At 38.1% G+C, this 19812-nt stretch overlaps 1 protein-coding gene across 6 annotated transcripts in view; it reads left to right on the forward strand.

Annotated features, from left to right (window-relative positions):
* The window catches only part of GRIA4 (glutamate ionotropic receptor AMPA type subunit 4), a 238583-nt gene that overhangs the window by 58006 nt on the left and 160765 nt on the right, over nucleotides 1-19812 (forward strand). The window lies entirely within an intron of this gene.

Consider the following 19812-nt stretch of genomic DNA (forward strand, 5'->3'; position numbering starts at 1 on the left):
GGAGGTTGCAGCAAGGTGGGTGCTGGTCTCTTATTCCAAGTAGCAACTGACAGGATAAGAGGAAATGGCCTCAAGTTTTGCCAGGGGAGGTTTAGATTGGATGCTGTGAAAAAAGTCTCCACTAAAGGGGTTGTCAAGCATTGGAACAGGGGATACCCAATGGAAGTGGTTGAGTCACCATCTCTGGAGGTATTTGAAGGAAGTGTAGATGTGGTGCTTAGGGACATGGTTTAGTGCTGGTCTTGTCATTGTTAGGTTAATGGTTGGACTCAATGATCTTAAAGGTCTTTTTCAACCTGCTACAGATTCTATGATTCTGTATTAATTTCAGAGTTTTTAAAAAATCACCACTCACATTTCTTCTGTTAGTGAATCCAGAATTCTCTTAAATCTGACATACATCTGGGTGATAGTCCTTAAATGCTAAATTGAAGTATATTTCAAAGACCTGCATCTATTTTTTCACAATCTTCCCACTAACTTCAGTTTATAGATTGCTTATAGAAGTAAGCCCTATATCTACATAGCCTTCTGATTCTATTAACGAAGTGATTTTGTTAATGTCTGCTATGCCTGTGCAGGAACTGATTTCCACAAGTGTTCTCTTACAGCTGTTTCACCATTTACTTTCTTGAGTTAATGTGAAGGTGGGGCAATAAACAGACAATAGCACAGCCTCTAGAGCAAGCCCTCAGCCCTATTCTGGCATGCCTAGACTTAGGTTTTGTACAATGTCCAATAATCAAATTGTGTTGTTTAAAATACTCATCGATATATGTTGGTTTATCTTCTGATGCGCAGGGATGACTTCAGGCTGGATTTTGCCCTTGCGTGTGCACAAGCAATTCCCACTGACTTTGAAACAAGGTGACTTCAGACAGGAGCATAATATTGTCCCTCAATCTTTATGGCAATACAATTATTTAATCAATTGGAGCTGTGTTTTTGTGATACCTCATAGTGCACCCAATCAATAATAAATTTCTGGTTTTAGTAAGTGATTGGGAATAAAATATGTTCCTTATTGTGTTAATAGCATTATGTCATAGGCTCATCCTCACAGAAGCAGGTGTGACTTTCTTTTTTTTTTTTCTAGTTGCTTTACTTCTAGTCCAAATTTGACAGGAGGTAGAAAAATACTGTTATCAAGTGGAAATATGTACTTTTAATGCCGTATTTTCAAAACTATATGTACACTTGTGTTCATTTACATTACTATTGTTAGCCTAGGGGGTGGTTTGGTTTGTTTATTTTCTAGTAGCTATGCTGACTTTGTTTATAGTAGTTAATTACTGCTTGCAATGGGCAATGAAAATTGTGATGTCTTGCAGGTGATATCTGGAGGAGGGTTTATTAACCAGTATTTGATTATTTGCCAACAGTATCCTGAGGTGTATGAACAGGAGTGGGGCCAGTAGATCTTGAGAAGTTAGCACCCACCTTGAGCACTGGCCCTGTGAGGAGGGGCTTGGGAAGCTGGGCTTGTTCAGCCTGGAATACTCAGCTTCAGTGGGACCTCATGGCAGCCCCCTAGTGCCTGTAAATTCATCTAGGAGATGGAACTGGACTCACTGAAGTGGAGCAGGATGAGAAGATGAGAGACTGAAAATAAACTGAAACGAGAGGTTCATATTGGCTATTAAAAAAAAAAAAAAAATGCCCTCATGAGGACAGTCAGGCAGTGGCACAGAATGCCCATGTTGTTGTGCAGTCTCTGTCTTTGGAGATTTTCAACCCTGAAGCCTTGAGCAGTGTCATCTGGCCTCAGAGCTGACCCAGCTGTAAGCAGAAGGTTGGAGCAGAGAACTTCTGAGGTCCCCCCTAGCCTGAATCATCCTGTGATCTTGTTCCTACCCTCCAGCCAGGTCACTTGAAGTCTCTGTTTGCTTTTTCTGAGTTTTGATCTCAGTTGAAGTCAGGGATAAAAAGTGGCCTGGTAAGGAAATCCTGTGGGGTTGTACTGAGTTTGTCCACACCGAGATCAAAGCATTATGACAAGGAACATGATGCTGGAGGAGATTCCCTTAAGCCTCCAGTGCAGTCCTCCTTATTCGCACAGGCCACCAGCTGGCAGGTCATCCCTCTTTTCTTCAGTCTAGAGAAAATGCGACAAGAAAATTAAGCAGCTAGTTTGTTTAAACTATCTCTTGATACTGTTGTACATAGAGGAAGGATTATCCAGCAAAGCATGGATGTGAAGTAGATGATCTGGACATTGAAAATCAAGAAAATAAAAGAAGTATATTACTAGGACTGGATTTTTTTGTAGATCCTCAGTGTGGTGTGATTTCAGTGAGACACATGTTAAACCCAGTAAAACCTGGATGGAAGTAAAATGACCCTACGTAGATTATATTTGATCTCTGGCAAAGGAGTAGTTGGTGCATTTCTTTCTTTTCTGAGCTGTGTAGGTATAGAAGTGTAACTATTGTGGAAATGCCACAAAAATAGGCTATGAAAGAGACTATAGAGAAAGTCGGATTTTAAAAAGACAAGTATTCTGTGCTTCTGTATATTATTTCTTTTCCACAGCAACTCTTCCATTTCAAATCAAGCTGTGAAAAATATTTGAATCTGTAGCTTTAGTAGCATCTGTGCTCCTTTGTGTACCCATAAACAAAACAAATTCATCAGGCTAAGGGTAGTCGGTTTGATTCTGCATAGCTGCGTAGGAGAGAAAAATGCTTTATTCTGTACATTGTTCCTGACTGATTGAGTTTAGGTATGTGATGTCAACATTTCATTTAAACATTTGGTTGGTTGAAAAGGCATGATCAGCATGACCAGTGTTTTCTAAATTTGAAGAATTATTATTTACAGATGTTGATTTTGGCCAGTAATTGCATATTTGTGTAATAAATCGTTGTGGTACTTAATTACTAATGAGTTTTCTGTATGTTAGAAATTAAAAGATCATAAAACATTTTCAAGACTGTGAATGTGACTTTTAAAAAACATAACATGTTGTGGTAGCTTTGGGCTACCAGAAACGAATAGGTTTTAATGGCAGAGGTACTTTTAATAAATATGCTAGTATATATGCATTTAAAAAAATATGTTGCAATCCTTATTCGGGAGAAATGTCCATTTCTGTTAATGAAATCTTTCCTGAAACAGAACATAGAGTAAGCAAGATAGCCTCAGAGAGAAAGAAAGAAATTACTTTGTAACAGCTGGTTTGGGTAGGTCTTGCTGGAATCAACAAAACTGTGGAAGACTTTTAAAAATATTTTTTACATCTAATTTTATAAATAAAAAGATGGAACATAGTTTTCTTAAAATCTCTACCTATAGCCATCTGCCTTTCTCCATTATGCCTATAAGCAATACCAATCCATTTTCCTAAGACAGTCACTTTGATCCTGCAGAGCAGCACGGAGAAAAGCAACATGTGCAGAAGCATTTCTGCACTTCAGTGCTTAGCGTGATTGATGTGGTTTGGGTGCACGTTACCACAGTCACATTTCATCCACCAACTCTTCAGCCACTGCTAATGATTTTTTTGTCATTTTTCTTTTTTGTATATAGCAACAGACTATCTGGGAATTATGAATGAATATATGCTAATTAAGACAATAAAGCAATTTAAAGATACACAAATGTTAATAGGATTTGAAATAAGAGGTAGCTTGAGGCCGCTGCTGTAGCTAAAAGGCCATTTAAAAATTATTAGCATCAGGCCCAGTGGACCAGTAGTAAAGTACAGCTGCCTTTTTAGTACAATATCGGAGCTAGTGGCCCCTAGACCCTGAGCTTTATTCCAGTGATCACAGCTGTGAAGTGTGCTGTACTAATTTTGCTTATTCCTGCAAATGCCAGCATAGATGCTGCTAGCCTTACATAATACTTGGGGTGATACATACAGTATTTTGTTACTTTGTCTTTGCAGCAAATCAATTTTAACTACATCATCAAAATGTTCTTGCAATATTTACATTAAGCTGCTAAATGTTTTACTAATTTTCAGTGGTCTTTTGTGAAGACTAAGATTGATATATAATAGAAGATGGAGTATATTGCTTAGTTTGTTGATCTAAAGGTTCAGTGAGGTGAAGGACTCTGATTAGCCTGAAAGTCCAAAAGTAAAAAGAAAAACAAGGGTTTCATTTGTGAAGGCTACTATTTGAACAGCAAAAAAAGTTTACATAAGGTGACAGCTATTTTAAAACTTCTGTGATAACTGTGATAAAGAAAAGTGTTTTGTAACGGCAAATTCTGGTTGACAATCTGCCGCCTTTTCCCCCAGACCCCACAGTACACGCCTTTGGTCCATTCGCAGAGATAACACAGTGCCAGCCAACCAATCTCAGCTCCCTTCTTATCTGTCGTCTTTTCTAAAACCATCACCAGCGCATTTTCCAGCTCTGTAGAAATCCCAATTATAGATAGTCCATTTCAAAATGCCTTATGGATGAAGACCCATTTCTGCCAAAGATATGAGAGAGCAAAATGAGAGGGCTTGTGCTCCTGTTTTAAATTAGTGAAGTTGTGGAAATACTTAAGACGGTGCCTGAAAACCTGACATGGAGAAAACAGGATTAGCTGAAAATTTAGGAAGAAACAAAGATAACTGAGAAACCTATTTCTGTTACTGCTTTCTTTTCGTTAGGCAGTTTCCAACTACAGAAATCATGATCTCTGCCTTCAGAAGGTAAAATTTTTTTGGAAATTAGGAAAACTCATTGCATATAGAAAGATGTGAAGCAGTGCATAAAACTGAGTGTTAGCAGATTTTTTAGGCTTTGACCAGCAATGCCCTCTCACTTAAGTGTTTCTGAATACATTTTGCCATGTTTTTATTACACTTTACAGATTATTGTTCTAATTTAAAAGCTCACAGTCTAACAGTGTCTTAGGAAGAGAGGTGAAAACAGCATTTTTGATTGTTGTGCCAAGAACAGGATACAAACACAAATATTTGCATCACAGTGGACCTAAGGAGAAAAATGGGCAGATAGTTTTTGAGATGCAGTTTGATTTCTTCGGCTTTATGTTATTATTTTAAGCCAGTAGGTTGTACTGCCATCCTTTTGTGTATTGGGAAATACCGTGAAAGAGAACTGTGACTGCAAGATTACTGTAGTCAACAACGTAATAATGCAATTTGGTGACATCAGTTGATTTTAATGCAAATGAGCAATTTTGCTCTTAGAGGAGAATATGAGATATGCTAAGCTATTTCTGCCTATTAGAAGGTTGTGTTGTGTTTCAAAATGTCTACTTGAGTTTAGAGGAGCTAGGTCATGCCAAGCATTCAAAACTTTTACCTGCATTCTACAGGCTGCTTTCAGTCTGGTAGCCGTTAGGAGCTCCAGTTTCGGATAGAGACACCATTTTTTTAGATGTTTTACACATACAGAGTTACAAAAGCGGTGTTCATTCATAAAAAAAACTTAGAATTTAATTATTTCATGTGAAGCAATGTTTTGAGGGTGGTAACTATGCTTTGTGAGACAATATAAACATTCCCTGCTCAACTGTTAGGCTCTCAGACAATAGGATATTTAATTTCCGAAAGTATCTCCTGGCCCAGAATTGAAATGAAATAAACTCTCCTTGTTAAACTAAATATGGTGAAGTAAGAAAGGCAAATATGTTGCCGGAGTTACAAAGTTGCATACTTTAATTTGGCTTATCTGCCTATTTCTTTGAACGGCATCTAAGCTAACATCTATCCCATTTTATAGTAGAGATGTATGTGTGTTTAAAATAAACAGCTGTACAGTTTGCATTAGAATGAAAGAATTTGTGATCTGCAGAAATAAAAACCATGAATACTTACGATGTATATGCAGATGTATTTATGCTTGTATTAAATTTCTTAAGTCTTGTTTTTGCTGAAGAGAATTAAATACAGGGGCATGACCAGAATCCATCTTGCAGTCAGATCTGATGAGACTTGTCATCCATTTAGGTGGTGAATTGCTTTCACTTTAAATAACCTTGGTCGGATGGTTTGTTTGTATTTTATTTTTTGAAATGTAATTACTTTCCTTATTTTAATTATTATATGAGACCTACAGCTATTTAGAAATGCCTTTTAGATGTAAAAAAGGTAGAAGGATTAATTTTTCAGAGAAAGAAGAAATGTCTTGGTGAAAAAAAAAAAAAAAAGGCAGATAGTGGAAGATCATTTCCAATATTCCATGCCAAGCATTTGATTTTAAAACCACCCAACTGTACTGTGGTTGATTCCCACTGACATAATCGTGGGAGGCTAAGAAGCAACTCTCTCTTAAAATGAATAGAGAAGAAACTGCAAGGCACGCAGGGGGAAAAGAAGGAGGAGAGGAAGGAAAGAGATAGCTCAGGGTTACTTAAGATTTGGACTTTTGGCCTCCACAGAGAGTAATTCCCTAATGTCATTTTGGCGTGGCATGTCCACAGTAAGCAGAATCTACATCTGAAAATTCCCTTAGCTATGATCAATGCATTATCTGGGGAAAACAGGCAAGCTACAAGATGCTGAAAAAACTTCAGTGCAGTGAGGTGATCAAAACAATAAGGCAACATGAAGGAACAAGTACAAGTAATGAAAACACAATCTGTTTGACATGGCAGTGTGAGATGTCTTAAGTAGCCATAATTCCTGGATATATATAGTTACCCAAATGGCTAAGGCCAGAATTTCTGTGAGGATCAGGAGAGAAAATTGCTTGGTATGGTTTTATTTTTGTGAAGTTAATAGTAATAATGCCTAGGACATTTGAGGGAGGGCTGAAGTCTGAAGTACAAAATGATGAAAGAAATTTCAGAGAATTACTGGTGAACAGGCCAATGATGGATAATGAAGGTAGACATTCATCTTAGTGATTCTTTTGAAAAGATTTTATTCATTGCTTCAGCCATGTGAAGAACTAAAGTGTTAGAATGTTTGGTTTTCAGATTGGAAAACTCAGAAAGCCTAAGTGACATGTCTACAGCTAGTGGAAATTAAAATGGGAGTTAGAGTGAAAATTTACCAACTCCTTGCTTTTAACTTAGACTGTGTCTATCTCTCCAGGTACCATTTGCCAGTTCATTAGATCAAGGCTAGGAAAAACAGTAAAAACAGTAAGATCACACAATTTATGGGGTAATTCTAGGCAGTCAGAAGCACTTAAGTGTTCTGGGAAAGCCATCATTACCAATGGTGACATGTAAGAAGAAACAACCTAAGCAACCTGGAAGTACATTTTGGGTGTACATCACAAAGTAAATTTCACTTTTTATTTACTTACTCATCAGAACACACTTGCATAACATAGAAGAAAAATCATGGAAGCATGGAAATCTCTTTTCCATTATAAATAAAACCAAGGAGCTCAAATGTGATAAGACTAATAGAACAATTGGCACTTCGTGTATCTTGATCCCTGAAATGATATTTCAGAAGATACCCCTTGACTGGGGAATAGCTTCAGCAGAGCCTCATGCACTTTGTCAGCAACTGCTGTTCTGCTGCTGTACAGTCACAGACTGCAGAAGGCAGCAGCAGAAATTTGTTTCTAGATCTTGCGAGGAGCTTTTTTTCTCTCTGATCAAGTTGTATATAATCTCATGATGTGATACCGTGTTCCATTTATCTGACAGTAATGCTAGTTTCAAATTCTGCTTCCTATCATCAAAGGGAAGGAGGAAAGGACAGACAAGAGATTTTATCAAAAGTTTTCAGAAGCTCTTCTTATGAAAGTCCCAGTTGTGAGCAAAAAGTCACTGAATTTTTTTTTTCTTCAAGTTAGGGTGTGTGTAATTAGATAATAGCTTTTATTAACCCATGGGAGGTTGGGAAAAACAGATAAGATTTTCATCACATATATCCTCTTAACATTAGCATTGTTTTTAAAAATTAGAAACCATGTTTTCTCGCTCTTTAAAAGATACTTCGGTCTAAGAGTGGCCAGGGAAGCAATGTTTTATCCATGGCTTCATTAATTCTAAATGGTAAGCAGCAAAGTAGGAAGAATTATTTAAGATGACAGCCTCGTGCAATATCATGAATCAAAATAAGCAATGATTTAAGTTGCTAGTGGGGGGAATCTTGATGGTGTGAAATCTGTTATGTAGGGAAGAAAGTAGCGAAAATCCCAACCTTGCCCCTGCCAGCATTCAGAAGCCTGGATTGGACAGACAGCATTGCACTTCAGTGGACAACCCACATTAGCTGGAAGATTAAGTTGGAAAAATAAGAAATTGGGAGACAGACTCACCAATGAAAGAGAAATAGAGTTCCAGCAAGAGATCAAATAGCATCACTCCCCTCAGGACAGATTTTAATTCTAAAAATAATACTACAAACCAGACAAAAGAACCCCACATCTGCATTCAGGTTTGAATGACAGGAATGTAAGGACCTTCATATTCATGCAGAACCAAGTTAGTCACATCTTTGATGATTTCCTGCCTTCCTTTCCTTCTTTTTCCCAGAACTGGGGAGACATTTTCTAAGTCAGAGGAAGCAGTAAGGTGACTAGTGTCCTTTTAATGTCACATGGAGTTTTAGTACCAAACTTCCCTGATACTTTAAAAAATACTTTACTTGAGCTTCCTCAGATTACAGCAGAGTTCATGTTTTGTTTCAGTTCAGTTAAATTAGAATATGAGGTTTGGCATGAAGAAGCACCATTGGTTCAAAGTGTGAGGTATACTTGATAATGCATCCATCGAAGCAATTTAGGTCAGGAGCCATGCTGTATGGCTCCACCTCTCTTATCTTGTATGAAATTCCATTAATTCCTGTCAATGACAGTCTTGCTGTCAGGAGTACTGCTAAATTAACATGTATTTCTCCAAAATCAAGAAAAAAATTTTTGATGTAATTTTTTTCTGAAAACTATGAACTTCTTTTGCATAAGAATGTCTGATTACGTACCTATATACAAAAAGCTATTTTTCTGTAATCAACTGCCCATTTTCTAAGGTACCCTCCCATTTAAAATGGTACTGTTGTGGGTTTTTTTTTGGTTTTTCTTCTTCTGGAAAGAAAAATGTCTGCTTAAATGTGCCTATTCTCTCTCTTTCTGAGATTAAAAAAAAAAACAAAAAAACAAAAAAACCCCAAAAGCAAGCTAATGTAGAGAATTGGACCATCAAAGGATTACTTCTTAAAACAAGGTAGTTCTGTTACACTAAAAGGGGATATGGGATCAGGTTTTACAAAAACTTACATTTTGGGGGGAAAAACAAGCTGCAAAGAAACTTATTTTCTCTACAAAAGAATGTTTGGATGTTCAAATTTGTTCTGAAAGAAATAATATGTCTCATAAGGAAATTAATCAATCCAAGAGCAGCCCAAAATGTTTAATCACAGAAGAAAAAAATCACATAGGCAGTCTAGATAAGTTATAAAACATGATTTCTCTAGATATTCATCTAATGAGGATGAGTTTTCCCTCAGCTGGCAAAATGAAGAGGTGAAATGATTTTGCAAGATCTCTAACCATGACATGAGTATCTGAGTTGAAATGTTAACCTCAATTGAGCAACTGAGATTTTTTACCACTGATTGAGTAAAACAGTATTTTACTGTAGTCCAGTCTAATTTCCATACAATCTGTTATGCCTCTCTAAACTTCTATCCTTAAGGAGGAAAAAAAAAAAAACCACAAAAAAACACCTATAGACACTTTGTCCTTTAGAAAACCTGCCAGCTTCATGGGAACTTTGTACCAAACCCTTCATATTTAACCTCTCACATGGTACTGATACTATTAACAGTTTTTAAAAACAGCAAAAAAAAGAACTTCTGTACCAATGTGGATTCTCATTCATATGACTATGAAAGGTAAACGCTGCATGTGGATTCCGTATGGGAGAGCGTTCAAAGGGAAAGTTTTGGCAGAGTTAGGGAAATGCACGTGTATGTGCATTGCCAGACAGCTATAAATACCAGATCCATGGAGTGCACAGGACTGGCAGACAAAGGCACAAAGACTGGATAATTTATTGCAGAGAGAGCTGTGGAATACTTTTAAAAATGAGAAAAGATTTGTTAGCATTCAGCAAATGTGAAATTCATGAGGGGAGTACTATCAAAGAGATTAGCAAAGGCACAGCGGAAAGAGAAATTTTATAAATAAACCCAGTGGAAAATGTTTTCTTGTTGTGTAAAAATGTTCCATTGGATTAAAATTATTTGGAATTATATATTAATGAAAGTAAATACTTTAGTGGTGCCGAAGTTTTCAAATGGAAAGTGCTTAAAGATTAAAGCAGTTTTCCTCATAGAAATTTATGAAAGGCCAGGGTACTTTGTGTTCTCCATCAGGAAATGAGAGTTGTCAGCACTTTTCAGGAAAATAGATACATGGTCTGTATCTGAGAAAGCTGCAACTCCTGGCTGGGAGGGATCTGTGCCCGTTGTATGAGAATGGCCTCCAAGAAGGGCAGCTCTAAAAATTGCATTGAATCCAGGGATGGACAGAGGAGAAAAACACAGAGATATATTTCCTAAAGTGAGACTTTTAAACAATTTTAAATGTAGCTATATAAATGTAGGTGCCAAGTCTGTCATAGTTGCATAGTCTCCTCTTACAGCCAGAAGAGAGAAGTACGTCTAGTAGATGAACCAGTACACTTAATTATCACCCATCTTAAACTGGGATGATCTGTCTTCTGAATACACCTTTTTCTGTTTTAGAGATAGGACCTAGGGGAAAAAGGTAACTTTCAGCTGCTAAGAATTAGGTGAGACAGTCCCTTCCACTCTCCCTGCATGCATATATACATACAAAAAAATGCACACACTACTTTCACAAATTCTTTAGGGATTGGCTTGGAGGGAACTTTAATCAACGTATTAATTTGTGAAGAGCAGACTTACTCTGTGTGAAGCATGGAGAAGAGTTCAGCATGGTACTCTCTTTGTTATTTTGGGCATCTCTCAGGGTAACCTAAAGTTAATGTTCTGTAACTTAGTAATATGATATAAGACATAACACACAAAATACTGTATTACAATTTCAAATCTATTTTAAAAGAAAAAATACTGTACATGTTAATTAAGATAATTCAATTCCATTTTCCATTCAGTAGTCAAGAAACGCACTATCACTTTCTGCTGTTGTTTCAGGAGTTGACTTTGAGCAGAAACAGTCTTTTAGAGACAATTCTCAAACCTTTCTGGAAACTTAATTATTAATTCAAAATGTAACAAGTTTGTATCTTGCTTTGTAGTATGTTCTCACATCTGCAATTGCACAGACAAAACTGCATTTCCCAAATTACAGTTTGATGTAGCACATTCAACCAAGGTTTTCTTCGTCCCTATGAGAGTATTTTTAATTGAGCTGGCAGGTCATTTACAAAGCACTAGAAGTAACCCATTGCTGTGCGTTACATGTAAAAGACACCAGTGAATTTTCTGTGCCTCAGTTGGGTGGATCCATCTGTTGATCTCCACATAAATACTCCTGCACACTATTTAGAACGTGCTTAATTTCATGCATGCAACTAAACACATTGACCTTTAGGACAAGTGCTTATGTGTTTTTAGGGTTCCAGAATTTACTATAGAATTGCAAGATAAAGGTCCATTAGGTATAACATTTATACACATTGGGGTAGCACTCAGAAGCCGCAGCTGGGACAGTTGGACCATTGTGCTAAACTTTCTACAAACTGCCCTTCCTGTTAAGTGCTTGTAGTCCAAAATAGAACAGACAGTTAAAACGTTGAGAACTGAGGCATGGAAATGTGAAGTGATTTGCTCCAGAGTATGAATTTTGTCTCAGAGATTCAGTGCCCAACATACAGTTATATTAAAGAAGATAAACAGTTGAGAGAAATAAATATTTGAGGGGGTAATGTTTGTGATTCAATTAAAAAAAAAAAAACAAAAACCACAAACCAGAAAGATCTTAATTTAGTCTCTTTTTGTTCACCTCCATCATTAATACTATATTATTATATAGAGCAAAAAAATTATTTTAGTTGAAGTAGTGATGTGATATTATTCCTGGTTATAATGCTTTAGGTACAATGCTACTTGAAGTGTGATGCATGGGTCCTGAGCACAGGGTAAGATAATTCTTTTGCTTGAAGAAGTTTGTGATCAAAAGGCAAAGGTAGATGATGATTTAGAGGATACAGGTTCTGTTAATAGAAAACTAATACGATTGTGATGGATGCTTGTTTCACTAGGCACAAAAAGATCTAATTATTAATAAATTATCTATAATTTGTAAGAAATTCCTTGTTTACCTTTTCGCTTTTTTTGGATAGCAGTATTTAGAAATAACCCTTTCTGAGACAATTCTTAAGATAGTAGCAAACTGCTCTAATACACCTATAATGTTTTTCATCTACCCACTTTATGTAACACTTTTCTTTTTTATAATCCTGTCATCTTATATCAGTGATTTAATTCATGAAGATACCTCATTAAATTTGTCTCAGTGCTGGGAATTTTTCTTAATGCAACAGCATAATTTAGTATAAAATCAGCAGTCTCAAACAGAAGCCAGAGCAAGAGCATATTTGTATCAAATTTGTACTGAGTTTGGGTGCAAGATAGTTTAAAACTACATGGGGATGAATTCAGATCATTTGTCTTGTAATTCTCAAGACCCGACTGGCCTTGTGTCCTCTTCTGGGAGTTGGAGGTCAGGGGAGTGATCGGGAAGAGGTGGATCAAGGAGCACAGAAGAGAAAGTGTGTTGGGATTTTCTGTACAAAATGAGCAGAAATGTATTTTGACATTTTAACAGGAAATTCTAATCTCAAAGCTGGTTTAGAAATATTACCTGATCTCAAGTGTTGGAGCTGTCATGCATGTAAATTGATAAATCATTTGACCTTGGGAGGCAGGTCCTCATTTAGATTAAATGATTCTCCCTTCTCTGCTTCATTTCACTCGCAGAGCTTGCATCTCCATATGGCTATGCTATTCCTCTTGGAAGGAGTTCTTCAGGTTGAGAAAATTCACCCAGTACTTTTACATCAGTGCTGGCAAATGCAGGTGCACAGCAGCTGAATAAAATAGAGCATATGACTGTGATCTGTGAGAACATGAATCACTGACAGCATTGCACACACACCTCAAATGAAAGCCTTCATATACTATTGTGGTAGCAAGGAAATGTAAATTCTTATATATATTTTTGAAATTTATTGCTGTCTGAAGTTCACCAGGTGTATTGGCTTTCTGTGGACAGGTTTTGGTTGGTGGGGGCTACAGGTGGCCCTGTGAGAAGATGCCAGGGGGCACCCCCATGTCTGACAGATCCAGTTTTCAGATGGCTCCAAAATGGATCCACCTCTGGCCAAAGCTGAGCCCAGCAGTGATGCTGTGGTGCCTCTGTGATAACATATTTAAGAAAAGGTAAAAACCAGTGCATAGGAGCAGTGAGAGAGGAGTGAGAATATGTGAGAAAAACAACTCTGCAGACACCAAGGTTGGTGAAAAAGAGTGGGAAGGAGGTGCTGCCGGTGTTGGAGTAGAGATTCCCCTGTAGCCCATGGAGAAGACCGTGGTGACACAGGTTGTTCCTCTGCAGCCCACGGAGGACCGTGGTGGAGAACGCAGCAGGTGGATGTGCCCTTAAGGAAGCTGCAGCCTGTGGAGAGCCCACACCACAGCAGCCTTCCAGTGCAGCCTTCTGGCAGGAGCTGTGGCCCACGAAGAGGAGCCCATGCAGGAGCAGGTTTCTGACTGGAACTGGCCTGTGGGGGACCTGTGCTGGAGCAGTCTGTTCCTGAAGGACTGCACCCCATTGAGAGTACCTACAGTGGAGCAGTTCTAGCAGAAGTGCAGCCCATGGAAGGATCCATGTTGGAGCAGATCGTGAAGGACTCTATCCCATGTGGTGGCACCCCACGCTGGATTAGAGCAACAGTGTGAGGAGCAAGGAGCAGCAGAGACAAGTTGTTATGGACTGACCACAATCCCCACTGCCCTTTTAGATCTCCAAAGCATAGAAGTAACTGAAGAGACAGCAGTGACAGGCTGTCCTCATATCTGGAAAGCTTCCATAACGCAAACTGCTCTGAGTCTTTCAGTTTTGGTGCTTCCACAGTTTGTGAATTTATGGCAGATCAGTGGGCCTGTCAGTATATCTGTAACAGCCAGCTGTGCCAAGGCTTCTCACGTTGGAGACTGCTTTTTCATAGGGAAAGCATTTTAAAATGCTTATTCCAGAGCTTGTGTTCTGGAACACTCAGGGTCTGCGAGTCATGGCTCTGAAGCAAGATGTACCATGTTTACTTCTGTACTAGAATGTCGGTCTTCCAGATTCTTGCCTATATAGGTACCATTTAGACTGCTGAGGAAAACTAATGCTGTTGGCAGACCAGCTGTGCTCTGCTTATCAGACTTCATTTTGTAAATATATCGTTAGGGCAGTGTTTTATTTATCTCTTGAAAAAAAAAATTATGAAACATTTGGGTGTGACCCAATAATAAAACAAGCCCAATATCCTGTAAGTATGTGTGCAGGTATGTGTATATATGTGTATTTGTAGATACATTTCTCACAGCCTTGACCTCTTCTGTGTCATTTTCATGGTTATGATTACAGCTGTATTTGGACTCTCCCCCTGTGCCTGTTTAGAGGATTTAAACTATATAACTTCTGTAAATCAGTGAATAAAAAGAAATTGGGATTTTTTGCTTTTTGTTTTCAATAAAATATTTGTGTTTACAGAGTTGGACTTGTTTTTAGAACAATAAGAGCGACTTTGGAAAGTCTTTCACAAAGAAAGACAACATGTGGCTTGTCTCTGTGTCTCAGTAAACCCTGCAGTGCACAATTTTTGCTATTTTGGCATTGTGATTTCTTTTTTTAACTGAAGGTCCTGTGAATCACCTATTCTTTTAAAATGATAGAACTATCACATAGTTCAATCTGCTAGAATAGAACATGCCTAATTCATATTACAGTTACAGCAATAACATTATCTTGGCTATTTAAGGTGCATTGAAGTTTCTTCTTTGGCATCTGACTTCCACATTCATTTTATTTTAGATGAGACCAATGGCATTGCAAAATTTTCAGGAGAAAATCATATGTGTAATACTGGTATTAAGTTGTCAGCTATGAAGAGATGTCTGGTTTAAAGAAAAATTATTATTCAATATATTTTAAAGTATGCTCATGGAAATGTATTTGTCACTACTTTATATTTATGGAGGGAAAATCTTGAACAAAATTTTCTTAGAATGCTAATATAAGCATAATTTAGTCCATAAGTAAAATGCCTTTAGAATGTAAGAGAAATAGATAGAGAACTGGGAAATCCAGGTAGTCATGTTTGCCTGGAGGCATTTTCTGAGAACAGTAGTGAGTCAGAATGCAAATACTCCTGGCTTTGCTGATTTCTGTGGTTGCTGCTGATTACTGTAAAATTGATTCAGGAGCGTTGCAGCATCTCTGCATATGTTTAAGCCTAATCTCCATGGTGTCACAGTCATTTTTCCTCTCTGTGGTTACTGTACTAAGAAAAAACTCTCATAACCTTTATCCTAGCATTTTTTTCTTATCAAGGAGCAAGGAAGGACACTATTCAGTAACTTCCCAGTCTTGATCTTGAGTATAGTAGCACACATGTTCTTGGATGGGTGATTTCAGGACTTTAATGATAGTCAGATAATGTTTTATTGCATTTGGATCTAGGCTATGGCAAGGATAGTTTGTTTTAAAAGCATGAACAATTATTCTGTTATTTTTAGTTAAGAGTATTTTAGGGTCATATGTTATTTAATGAAATTTCAAGTTTTACTTTTTTATCTCTTTTTTTTTTATTATTTTTTCTCCATCCTGAGAATGAATTTGAGCTTTAATTCCACTAAGTGTACAGTTTCACAGCTTGACATTGATTTCTTGAATTTTTCGTCATGTAGAATCCTACTGTATGGACTGTATGTTATGAAAAGTATGCTGTACTCATGTAAAAACTGCAAAGAAGTAAGGCAATGCAGAGCCTCACAAGGGTTTTCTCTAAACAGAAAAGATAGTAACTAACTACCACTTATGTACACAAGGTTTACATTCAGCTATTTCAGTTGGCAAAGTTAACTGGACTGTGTTTGAAAATAGAGAAGGACTGTCATTTCCTCACAGAAGCACTTGTAAAACAAGTGAGAAATCCCTTTGCAGGGGAAAGTAACATGCAGGATGTGACTCCAGAACTGAATATTTATTATTATACAAGAAAGATATGTAAGAAACCAATGTTTGGAAAGGCTTATTAGTAAGAAATAATGTGTTGAAAACATCAGGAGGTATAGAGGACACCTGCTGCAGAAATGAGAGCCTAAGTTAGGGCTGCCAGTGAAAACTGAAACTTGCAAAACTGAAACTTCAAAACAGCAGTAGAAAGTCACTTCTTTAAATACAAAGACAGGATAATTGAAGCTGTTATATATTGATGGTGGGACAGAAAACCAGGAAAATCTGGTTAGAGACATAAAATTAATAGATACTTCACATTGATTTTCACTCAAGGAGGACGCTGGCCTTAAAAGAGATGTGATGGCTAATGGGAATAGGGAAATCAGCTCCTTCTTCCATTGTTCTTAAAGAATTGTTTTACCGAAGGGCAGATGCAATAACAAGTGCTTCTTAGTAGAGCTTTTAAATGAGTTGTGGTATTTATGGTCAGTGAATAGGAAATATCGTACCTATTTTTAAAGGGAGACATGGAATCTGGCAGCCATGGACCTAGAAGTTTAACATCAATAGACTGTAACCTTATAGAACAGATTTTAATGGAAAGAAAGCTTTAAAACATGGGTATAGACAGAAAACGGCATAAAATGCAACCATAAGTTATTAAGGTAGCATGTATGGGATTAATCCATATCTTCCAGTTGCTGAGTGAATTAAGTAAAATAGACATGCTCCTAAGAGAAGTGATTTATGAAAATAGAGACAAACAGAAGAGTTAAAAGGGAGACATGAAACTAAGAGGAAGATGGCAGTGAATTCTGGTAGAAGAGAAGATACCAGGCTGGAGAAGCATAGCTACAGGAGGAAGATACTAAGAGACTGATTTTACAGTAAACACAGAGATAGTCAGAGTACCCTGTTGGAATTTGCTGGTGCGGCAGATAAAGGCATCGCTAGAAGTTCAGAGTAGGCTGAGAATATAACTGCAGAAGTAAATAATTTTGAGGAGTACAGCGATAACTGTGACATAATGGAAAATTAATAATAGTGACTAATTGAAATATTATGCTGTAAGCAGAAACTCATCATTTGTAAATGGCCCAGAAGGAAGAAGGAGCAGAATTTTGATCCCAAGATGATTGTCAGCCATCACTGAGGTGGAGATTTAGGAAAACACAATGTGATCTTAGGATATGTCAGCAAAAGTATCTTAAAGTAGAGATGGGGAAGTAGTGTAAAAAGAAGCAGAAAGCCTTCAGCTGAAATTCTAATGTGTTTGTTATCTGTGTTCAAGAAAGTTAAGACGTAACTGGGAAAGTACAGAACACTATTTAGGATGATTAGTGGAATGTCAGGCCAGTCATTTGATGGGTCTAGGAGAATGTATGTTGTGTGGTCCAGCAAAGAAAACACTAAGAGTGTTTTTAAGAGCTGTGTATCAACGTATTGAAGGGGATCTTAGAGGAAGGAAGAAATATTTTTTAAAAGCTTTATATATAATCTGGCTATGAAAATCCTTAGGTTGGGGGCTGTAACAGTATGACAGCACATAAAATCACAGAACTGCCCTCAAGCCACTTGCTCCAGTTCTGGCATCAGAACTAGATAAATCACCCAAGTCTAGGGAAAAAAATGCACGGTTTGTATTTTCTTTTGCTTTTTATGCCATAAATGTAATATGAAATAATTAAAGCTGAACTGATTTGAGTCAGCCCATTTGCTAAGTGCGTACACTGTACCCTGACTGTGCTGCTCTTGCAGGATGACTGTGACCTCCAGGCTAGGAGGGAGGAGGCCATCGCGTAGTTAGAAGGGTGTGTGTCCTGGGTTTGAGTGAGTGGCAGGGGTTTGGTAGTGGGGAAGGGGGATGCAGTGGTGGCCCTCTTTGAGAAGCTTCTTGAAGCTCCCCTGGCTCCAAGTCAGACCCACCTTTGCACCAAGGCCAGGCCAGTTAGCTACATCTCTGCAGTAACGTATTTAAACAGGGGAACCTGGGAGGAGGAGTTGGAATTGTGAGATGGAATTGCAAGGAGAATATCTGTGCAAACACAGAGATCAGTGGAAGAAAGGAGGAGAAGAGGGGGAGTTACACCAGAACAGAGATGCCCCTGTATCCCGTGGTGAGACAGCAGGGCTGTCCCCCCCTGCCACCCATGGGGGTCACTGGTGGAGCAGATGCCCACCTGCAGCCTGTGGAGAACCCTCCACCGGGGCAGGTGACTGTGCCTGAAGGAGGCCAGGAGTCTGTGAGGAGAAGTCATCCCCACTGTTGTAGTTCAGCTCTGTGAGGACTGCAGCATGCAGGGGTGACCAACGCCAGAGCAGCACGGGAAACACTGCAGCCCTTGGGAGGGACTCATGTTGGAGAAAGTTCATGGAGGACTGTCTCCTGTAAGAGGGGAACCACACTAGAGCAGGGGAAGTATGCCAGAAGTCCCCCCTGTCCCCGAGGTGGAAGAAGCAGCATGACTGACTGCATCCCCCATTCCCTGCCCCCTGTGCCGCTGTGAGAAAGGAGGTAGAGAGATTGGGAAGTAAACTTTTTTCTTCCTCTAATGACTCTGTCTTTTGCCCATGACGATAATGGATGGATCACCCCTCTCTTTCTTTATCTCAGTTCCCAAGCCCTTCCCTTTACTTTCTCCTTCCCAGTGCTGGGGGTGGAGGGCAGAATGAGTGGCTGCGTGGTGCTCAGTTTCCCTCTGAGCTCAGACTACAGCAGTGTGACTTAGGTTTTCCCATGTTTAGGCTACATGAAAGAAAGGGGTTGTGAGAAGGGAGAGTCTGGAACAGGAGAGCATAGAAAATAAATACTTAGGAGAAAATGGATACGATGATCACCCTAACTGACTGTTCCTTTCTCTGTTTTCTGTGATTCTGGGATCAGTAACACTAATAATGAACACACAGTTACTCCTAAGTTATTTAGTACTTTAAAAAAAGGGAGATGTTTTTCACTGATCCTTTTATAAGTTGCTAGAAAGGCAGTATTTTCTCAAGAAAATATCCTTATGCCTGCTTTTATGTACATAGATCAGTAAAGCCCTTATCCAGTCTGCTGAAATCAATAAAAGTCTTTCTCTGTGTCTTAAATGAGTCCAAAAGCAGATAAAAACTCAGAATATATATTCAGGTAATTTATTTTCTGGTTTTGAGGTTAACACAGAGTAGAAAGAAAAGGTTTGGGGCAAAAGTCTGGTCACACTGACTAACTAAATTTTTCTTCAACAGCTCTCTTAAGGAGATTATTCAAGAAGTAGGTTTTTATTCAATGTCTGTAGTAGAGTTTTAATGTAGCATAAGGGCTCCCTGCTTAAAAGGGAGTGAAGGTTCTACATTGTTACAATTCAAGATGTCCAAATTTCACTTAGGAGGTCAGCAACATTTTTGTGCTAATTTCCTATTTTAAAATGTGAATTTTTTTCCTGTTTAAGGTAATGGAAATGATCAATGCCTGATAGTATGCAGAACTATGGTTAAAACAGCATATGTTGCCTTTTTACTGGTGTGCAAAAGTCCATGTTCTTTATTTTAGATTTTATCTTAGAATAAAAACACTATAGACAATGTAATGTTCTATGAATAAAATCCAAAAGTCTGGATAGCATACTGTTATTTAGCTATGTATTGGTTTCCAGAATGAAACACGTGAAAATTGAAGCTAACAATACAGCTAGAAATTAAAATCTTCAAATTAAAATTTTGGGAATGTTGTAATGCGTAAGTA

The sequence above is a fragment of the Athene cunicularia genome (assembly GCF_003259725.1).
Source record: "Athene cunicularia isolate RWA chromosome 1 unlocalized genomic scaffold, athCun1 chr1_part1, whole genome shotgun sequence".
In the NCBI taxonomy this organism is placed as follows: Eukaryota; Metazoa; Chordata; class Aves; order Strigiformes; family Strigidae; genus Athene; species Athene cunicularia.